Source organism: Coregonus clupeaformis, unplaced genomic scaffold (assembly GCF_020615455.1).
Source record: "Coregonus clupeaformis isolate EN_2021a unplaced genomic scaffold, ASM2061545v1 scaf0298, whole genome shotgun sequence".
NCBI lineage: Eukaryota > Metazoa > Chordata > Actinopteri > Salmoniformes > Salmonidae > Coregonus > Coregonus clupeaformis.
The window spans coordinates 435,697-444,463 of NW_025533753.1; positions in this window are offsets into that span (position 1 = coordinate 435,697).

Consider the following 8,767-nt stretch of genomic DNA (forward strand, 5'->3'; position numbering starts at 1 on the left):
CAAATGGCATCCTGACCAGAGCCAAAGTAGTGCACTATCAAGTGAATAGGGTGTAATTGATAGCATAATTATGTGACTTCGAATGCATTTAAACATTTCCTAATGAAGAAAAACAATATGCAAAGCTACTCTTTCAATACATATGGTCCTTCACTGGGTGCTTTATTCTTAATACTCTCAGAAAATAAATGATGTCAATAATGCTTGTGATTACAGTACTGTAAACATATATATATATATATATATATTTAGATGCGTCATCAAAACTCAATAACCTATGTGCTTATTACCAGGCCACTTCCTTATGGTATCTCTCAAAATAAATGTTATTCGAAATTATGTATTTTGACTGTGTTATGGTGGTATGAATGATTGTTTTAGCAATGACACCAAGTAGGCTATGTATAGCTTCTATAACGACACAGGGGGTAGATGGTTGAAGTCTCTGATATTTATTAACAGACAAGGGGCAGGCAAGAGGCAGGTCGAGGACAGGCATTCTAAACCATGTCAGAGGGGAGGGTAGGCAGGCTCGAGGTCAGGGCAGGCAGAATGATATGGCAGGCGGGCTCAGGGTCAGGGCAGGCAGAGATGGTCGGAACTGGAAGGACTAGAAAACAGGGACAGGAAAAAACAGGAGCACAGAAAAACCGCTGGTAGGCTTGACAAGACGAACTGGCAACAGACAAACAGAAAACACTGGTATAAATACACAGGGGATAATGGGGACAAATGGGAGACACCTGGTGGGGGGTGGAGACAACCACAAGACAGGTGAAACAGATCAGGGTGTGACAGCTTCAGGCAGTAACAGAAACAGAGCAACTCCCAAGTATGAGGGACTTCAAATACAATCAAATTTTATTTGCCGCGCCGAATACAACAGGTGTAGACATTACCGTGAAATGCTTACTTACAGCCCTTAACCAACAATGCATTTATTTTTATAAAAAAGTAAAATAAAACAACAAAAGTTTTGAGAAAAAAAGAGGCTAGTTGAGGTAGTTGAGGTAATATGTACATGTGGGTAGAGTTAAAGTGACAATGCATAAATAATTAACAGAGTAGCAGCAGCGTAAAAAGATGGGGTGGGGGTGGGGGGCAGTGCAAATAGTCTGGGTAGCCTTGATTAGCTGTTCAGGAGTCTTATGGCTTGGGGGTAGAAGCTGTTGAGAAGTCTTTTGGACCTAGACTTGGCACTCCGGTACCGCTTGCCGTGCGGTAGCAGAGAGAACAGTCTATGACTAGGGTGGCTGGAGTTTTTGACAATTTTGAGGGCCTTCCTCTGACACCACCTGGTATAGAGGTCCTGGATGGCAGGAAGTTTGGCCCCAGTGATGTACTGGGCCGTACACACTACCCTCTGTAGTGCCTTGCGGTCGGAGGCCAATCAGTTGCCATACCAGGCGGTGATGCAACCAGTCAGGATGCTCTCGATGGTGCAGCTGTATCATTTTTTGAGGATCTGAGGACCCATGCCAAATCTTTTCAGTCTCCTGAGGGGGAATAGGCTTTGTCGTGCCCTCTTCACGACTGTCTTGGTGTGTTTGGACCATGATAGTTCGTTGGTGATGTGGACACCAAGGAACTTGAAGCTCTCAACCTGTTCCACTACAGCCCCGTCGATGAGAATGGGGGGCGTGCTCAGTCCACTTTTTTTCCTGTAGTCCACAATCATCTCCTTTGTCTTGGTCAAGTTGAGGGAGAGGTTGTTATCCTGGCACCACACGGCCAGGTCTCTGACCTCCTCCCCTATAGGCTGTCTCATCGTTGTCGGTGATCAGGCCTACCACTGTTGTGTCGTCGGCAAACTTAATGATGGTGTTGGAGTCGTGCCTGGCCATGCAGTCATGGGTGAACAGGGAGTACAGGAGGGGACTGAGCACGCACCCCTGAGGGGCCCCCGTGTTGAGGATCAGTGTGGCAGATGTGTTGTTACCTACCCTTACCACCTGGTGGCGGCCCGTCAGGAAGTCCAGGATCCAGTTGCAGAGGGAGGTGTTTAGTCCCAGGATCCTTAGCTTGGTGATGAGCTTTGAGGGCACTATGGTGTTTAAAGCTGAGCTGTAGTCAATGAATAGCATTCTCACGTAGGTGTTCCTCTTGTCCAGGTGGGAAAGGGCAGTGTGGAGTGCAATAGAGATTGCATCATCTGTGGATCTGTTGGGGCGGTATGCAAATTGGAGTGGGTCTAGGGTTTCTGGGATAATCAATGGTGTTGATGTGAGCCATGACTAGCCTTTCAAATGTGGCCAATCCTCCACTCGGAGAGCCATTGGGTAGCCTAACTTATAGACTTTTGTTCCAGCCCTGCTCTAACACACCTGATCCTACTAATTAGCTGCTCATCTTGACTTTGATTAGCTGAATCAGGTGTGTTAGAGCATTGCTGGAACACAATACCACCTAGGCTACCCAGTACCTCTACAGGAGGATATTATTATTTGCTGATGATAAATAATTTGCTGGTGATAAAATAATGTTAAAAGGTTCATTCTATGTATAAAATTGAAACACACTGGTGATGGTCTAAAAAGGTGTGTATACCAAACAACTAAACTTAAACAATGTTCCTCCCATATTCCTCCATTGTGAATACAGTAAAAATAATTAATCATAACAACTACTCAGAGGTAGAAGTACTTTGTTAAAGTGGCTCTGTCTTTGGTCGGCATCTGTCTGGGGAAATCTTAAAAGCGACCCATGACCTGTATGGAAGAAAATACAAACATGTTATTGTGGCTCAAAGTAAATCAAAGCTGATACATTTTTCCAGGCAGTGCAATGCAATGAGGAAATAGCATTGTTAACTGTTCTGTTTCCAGATACTTGCCTTTCTGAACAATTCTTGCATGATCATCACATGTTTGTTCATGGTCAAAACATATTGACGCAATGGTAGCTAAGATGGGGAGAGGTCTGTCCATAATAAAGCGCTGCTCTGCTTTCTTGACATCGCTATCTACAAAACAAGTCCTACAGGCCCTAGTTTTGTCACACCTGGACTACTGCCCAGTAATAGGGTCAAGTGCCACAAAGAGGGACATAGCCAAATTACATTTGGCCCAGAACAGAGCAGCACAGCTGGCCTTTAAATGTACAATGAGCGCTAACATCAATAACATGCATGTCAGTCTCTCCTGGCTCAAAGTAGAGGAAAGATTGACGGCCTCACTACTTATCTTTGTGAGAGCTATTGACATGTTAAGCACACCGAGCTGTCTGTTCAAACGACTAGAACACAGCTCAGACACCCATGCATACCCCACAAGATATGCCACCAGGATTCTTTTCACAGTCCCCAAGTCCAGAACAGACTCTGGGGAATACACAGTACTACATAGAGGCATGATTATATGGAGCTCTATTCCACATCAAGTAACTAATGCAAGCAGTAAAATTAGATTTAAGAAACAGATAAAAGTACACCTTATGGAACAGCGCGAACTGTGGGGAGACACACACAGGCACACACACTCACTCTACACATAAGTACATTGTAACATTATTATATTGCTGTATTATGGATTTTGTACTGTAGATATGTTGTGGTAGAGTAATGTTGTGTGATGTACTGTTTTATTTTGTATGTACAGTGCATTCAGAAAGTATTCAGACCCCTTGACTTTTTCCACATTTTTTGACGTTACAGCTATATTCTACAATGGATTAAATTGTTTTTATTCCTCATCAATCTACACACAATACCCCATAATGATGAAGCAAAAAACTTTTTTTGTGTGTGGTAAATGTATAAAAATAAATAAAACTGATATCACATTTACATAACTATTCAGACCCTTTACTCAGTACTTTGTTTAAGCATATTTGGCAGCGATTACAGCCTCAAGTCTTGGGTATGACGCTACAAGTTTGGCACACCTGTATTTGGGGAGTTTCTCACATTCTTCTCTGCAGATCCTGTCAAGCTCTGTCAGGTTGGATGGGTAGCATCGCTGCACAGCTATTTTCAGGTCTCTCCAGAGATGTTAGATCGGGTTCAAGTCTGCGCTCTGGCTTGGCCACTCAAGGACATTCAGAGACTTGTCGTGAAGCCACTCCTGCGTTGTCTTGGCTGTGTACTTAGGGTCGTTGTCCAGTTGGAAGGTGAACCTTAGCCCCAGTCTGAGGTCCTGAGTGCTCTGGGGCAGGTTTTCAACAAGAATCTGTTCATCTTTCCCTCGATCCTGACAAGTCTCCCAGTCCCTGCCGCTGAAAAACATTCCCACAGTATGATGCTGCCACTACCATGCTTCACCGTAGGGATGCCAGACGTGACACTTGGCATTCAGGCCAAAGAGTTCAATCTTGGTTTCTTCAGACCAAAGAATCTTGTTTCTCATGATCTGAGAGTCCTTTAGGTCCATTTTGGCAAACTCCAAGTGGGCTGTCATGTGCCTTTTACTGAGGAGTGGCTTCCGTCTGGCCACTCTCCCATAAAGGCCTGATTGGTGGTGTACTGCAGAGATGGTTGTCCTCCTGGAAGGTTCTCACATCTCCACAGAATAACTCTGGAGCTCTGTCAGAGTAACCATCGGGTTCTTGGTCACCTCCCTGACCAATGCCCTTCTCCCCGATTGCTCAGTTTGGCCGGGGAGGCCAGCTCTAGGAAGAGTCTTGATGGTTCCAAACTTCTTCCATTTAAGAATGTTGGAGGCCACTGTGTTCTTGGGGACCTTCAATCCTGCAGACATTATTTGGTACCCTTCCCCAGATCTGTGCCTCGAAACAATCCTGTCTCGGAGATCTACGGACCATTCTTTCGACCTCATCGCTTGGTTTTTGCTCTGACATGTACTGTCCTTATATAGACAGGTGTGTGCCTTTCCAAATCATGTCCAAGCAATTGAATTTACCACAGGTGGACTCCAATCAAGTTATAGAAACATCTCAAGGATGATCAATGGAAACAGGATGCAACTGAGCTCAATTTTGAGTCTCAGAGCAAAGGGTCTGAATACTTATGTAAATAAGGTATTTCAGTTTTTTAATTGTTAAACATGTGCAAAAACGTTTTTGGTTTTGTCATTATGGGGTATTGTGTTTAGATTGAGGAAAACATTTAATTTAATCAATTTTAGAATAAGGCTGTAACATAATGTGGAAAAAGTCGAAGGGGTCTGATTACTTTCAGAATGCACTGTAATTGCCTTAATCTTGTTTGGAGCCCTGCTTCCTTGGCAGCAGCTAATGGGGATCAGTAATAATTACAAATACAGGCATAGGTGTTGAATGTCTCCATGATGCACCGAACAAAAAAGGTGCACATCTGTTTATTTCTGTAGGATACATTATCTGAAGGGGGTGGGAATATAATGAGGGTTTACTCAAAGTCATTTACAAACAATATATTGCTTGAGAATGTGTTAATATGACCCACTAACCTGGTGTGCAGGACAGAAGGGAGATGAAGTCCTTATTTTTGTGCTCCCTGCTGATTGAGTCACTCTCTAACCCCAGGTCAGGGCTGGGCCCAGGCACTACGTCACTGACCCAAACAGAACCGTCCTTGCCTGAAACAACATGCAAATCCTCTTTAATATGGAGGCATTCTACTCAAATTAAAGCCAGTACAAAAGGTTTAAATACATTTTGGAAACACACTTTTGAGCTCACTCACCTCCCCTGCAGTCCTGAATGAGGATGACATTGAGTTTGTTACAGTTTTTGCCTATTGCTTACACTTTGCAGAATTTGGCTCATTATGTCAAAACTCAACACACAAGCCAATCAGACATAGCACTTGGAGATTAACAACTCACATATATGCCAAAATGAAACACTGCAATCAAAACATAACACTCCTTTCTAAAAATTAAATTCTTGCAACAAAACCATACACACAAGCAACATTTGAATTACTCTTTCATATTACCAGCAACACACTGATGGGCTTTATATAAAACACTGCAGTCTCTGAGTTTCTATTTTTATTGTCATTGTCTTCTGTAAAACTAAAAAGTAGAATTTCTGCAGTAAACAAACAGTATTTACAAAAAAGTTTTTACAAAAAAACTAACATTCTTACAGAAATTCTTAACATCAAATTTTGCAACAAAACAAAAGTAAAAAAACAAAACAATTACTGGATAAATTGCTATTGGGGAAAAAACATATACTTGTTTTGTGTGCGTGTGCGTGTGTGTGGTGGGGGGCGGGGGGCTTATGGATCACGCCTTCTGTTCGGATCTGGCCACAAGACCTCGTCAAAATCACAGGCGATGTCCTCGCGGGCTACGCATCGGGGAAAATATCGCCTTGTGTGCCGAATCCACCCTTGGATTGATCCCACCTCAATGTCTCCACATGCCTCTTCCATTGCTTGCAGAAGAGTCATGCGGGCATGTGGTTGCCGATCATATACAGTGGGGAGAACAAGTATTTGATACACTGCCAATTTTGCAGGTTTTCCTACTTACAAAGCATGTAGAGGTCTGTAATTTTTATCATAGGTACACTTCAAAAATCCAGAAAATCACATTGTATGATTTTTTAGTAATTCATTATCATTTTATTGCATGACATAAGTATTTGATCACCTACCAACCAGTAAGAATTCCGGCTCTCACAGACCTGTTAGTTTTTCTTTAAGAAGCACTCCTGTTCTCTACTCATTACCTGTATTAACTGCACCTGTTTGAACTCGTTACCTGTATAAAAGACACCTGTCCACACACTCAATCAAACAGACTCCAACCTCTCCACAATGGCCAAGACCAGAGAGCTGTGTAAGGACATCAGGGTTAAAATTGTAGACCTGCACAAGGCTGGGATGGGCTACAGGACAATAGGCAAGCAGTTTGGTGGAGAAGGCAACAACTGTTGGCGCAATTATTAGAAAATGGAAGAAGTTCAAGATGACGGTCAATCACCCTCGGTCTGGGGCTCCATGCAAGATCTCACCTCGTGGGGCATCAATGATCATGAGGAAGGTGAGGATCAGCCCAGAACTACACGGCAGGACCTGTTCAATGACCTGAAGAGAGCTGGGACCACAGTCTCAAAGAAAACCATTAGTAACACACTACGGCGTCATGGATTAAAATCCTGCAGCGCACGCAAGGTCCCCCCTGCTCAAGCCAGCGCATGTCCAGGCCCGTCTGAAGTTTGCCAATGACCATCTGGATGATCCAGAGGGCGGCAGGTGGCTTAGTGGGTAAGAGCGTTGTGCCAGTAACCGAAAGGTCGCTGGTTCTAATCCCCAGCCGACTAGGTTGAAAAAATCTGTCGATGTGCCCTTAAGCAAGGCACTTAACCCTAATTGCTCATGTAAGTCGCTCTGGATAAGAGTGTCTGCTAATAAAAAAAAAAAAAAAAAAAAAATCCAGAGGAGGAATGGGAGAAGGTCACGTGGTCTGATGAGACAAAAATATAGCTTTTGGTCTAAACTCCACTCGCCGTGTTTGGAGGAAGAAGAAGGATGAGTACAACCCCAAGAACACCATCCCAACCGTGAAGCATGGAGGTGGAAACATCATTCTTTGGGGATGCTTTTCTGCAAAGGGGACAGGACGACTGCACCGTATTGAGGGGAGGATGGATGGGGCCATGTATCGCGAGATCTTGGCCAACAACCTCCTTCCCTCAATAAGAGCATTGAAGATGGGTCGTGACTGGGTCTTCCAGCATGACAATGACCCGAAACACACAGCCAGGGCAACTAAGGAGTGGCTCCGTAAGAAGCATCTCAAGGTCCTGGAGTGGCCTAGCCAGTCTCCAGACCTGAACCCAATTGAAAATATTTTGAGGGAGCTGAAAGTCTGTATTGCCCAGCGACAGCCCTGAAACCTGAAGGATCTGGAGAAGGTCTGTATGGAGGAGTGGGCCAAAATCCCTTCTGCAGTGTGTGCAAACCTGGTCAAGACCTACAGGAAACGTATGATCTCTGTAATTGCAAACAAAGGTTTCTGTACCAAATATTAAGTTCTGCTTTTCTGATGTATCAAATACTTTTGTCATGCAATAAAATGCAAATTAATTACTTAAAAATCATACAATGTGATTTTCTGGATTTTTGTTCAGTTGAAATGTACCTATGATAAAAATTCCAGACCTCTACATGCTTCGTAAGTAGGAAAACCTGCAAAATCGGCAGTGTATCAAATACTTGTTCTCCCCACTGTACTTTCCACCGCCACGCTGAAAAGAATTCCTCGATTGCATTTAGAAAGGGGCTGGTATAAAACTGTGAAACGATTACGATTGTTGAACCAATCTCGGATCAGAGCAGCCCGATGGAAACTAACATTATCCCAGATCACAACAAACCTGGGCTGCTGTGGTCTGTCCTGCACAACTGCATGTAGTGCATCTAGAAATGCAATGATCTGTCCTGTATTGTAGGGACACAGAGTGGCATGATGATGCAGGACTCCTTGGACACTAATTGCAGCACACAAGGTGATATTTCCCCCACGCTGCCCAGGGACATTTATAACAGCCCTTTGTCCAACTACGTTACGGCCCCGATGCCTGGTTTTGGCCAGATTGAAGCCTGCCTCATCCACGTAGATGAACTCATGCGGCAGGTCGGCGGCATCAAACTCCAGAACTGTCTGTAACAGAAAATATTGAATAGTGTTATTGAAAACACATAAAGTAACTACAATGTCTATATTTTCACACAAGTAGGGGCTGGGTTGGGTGAGTATAGACAAAAACTACAAGCTACAGGCAGGGCAGGTGGCAGCATAAAGCCCTCATTCCCACATCACAATATATAGTATGTAAAGTAAAGTGACACATACCTGCACATAATCATGGCGCA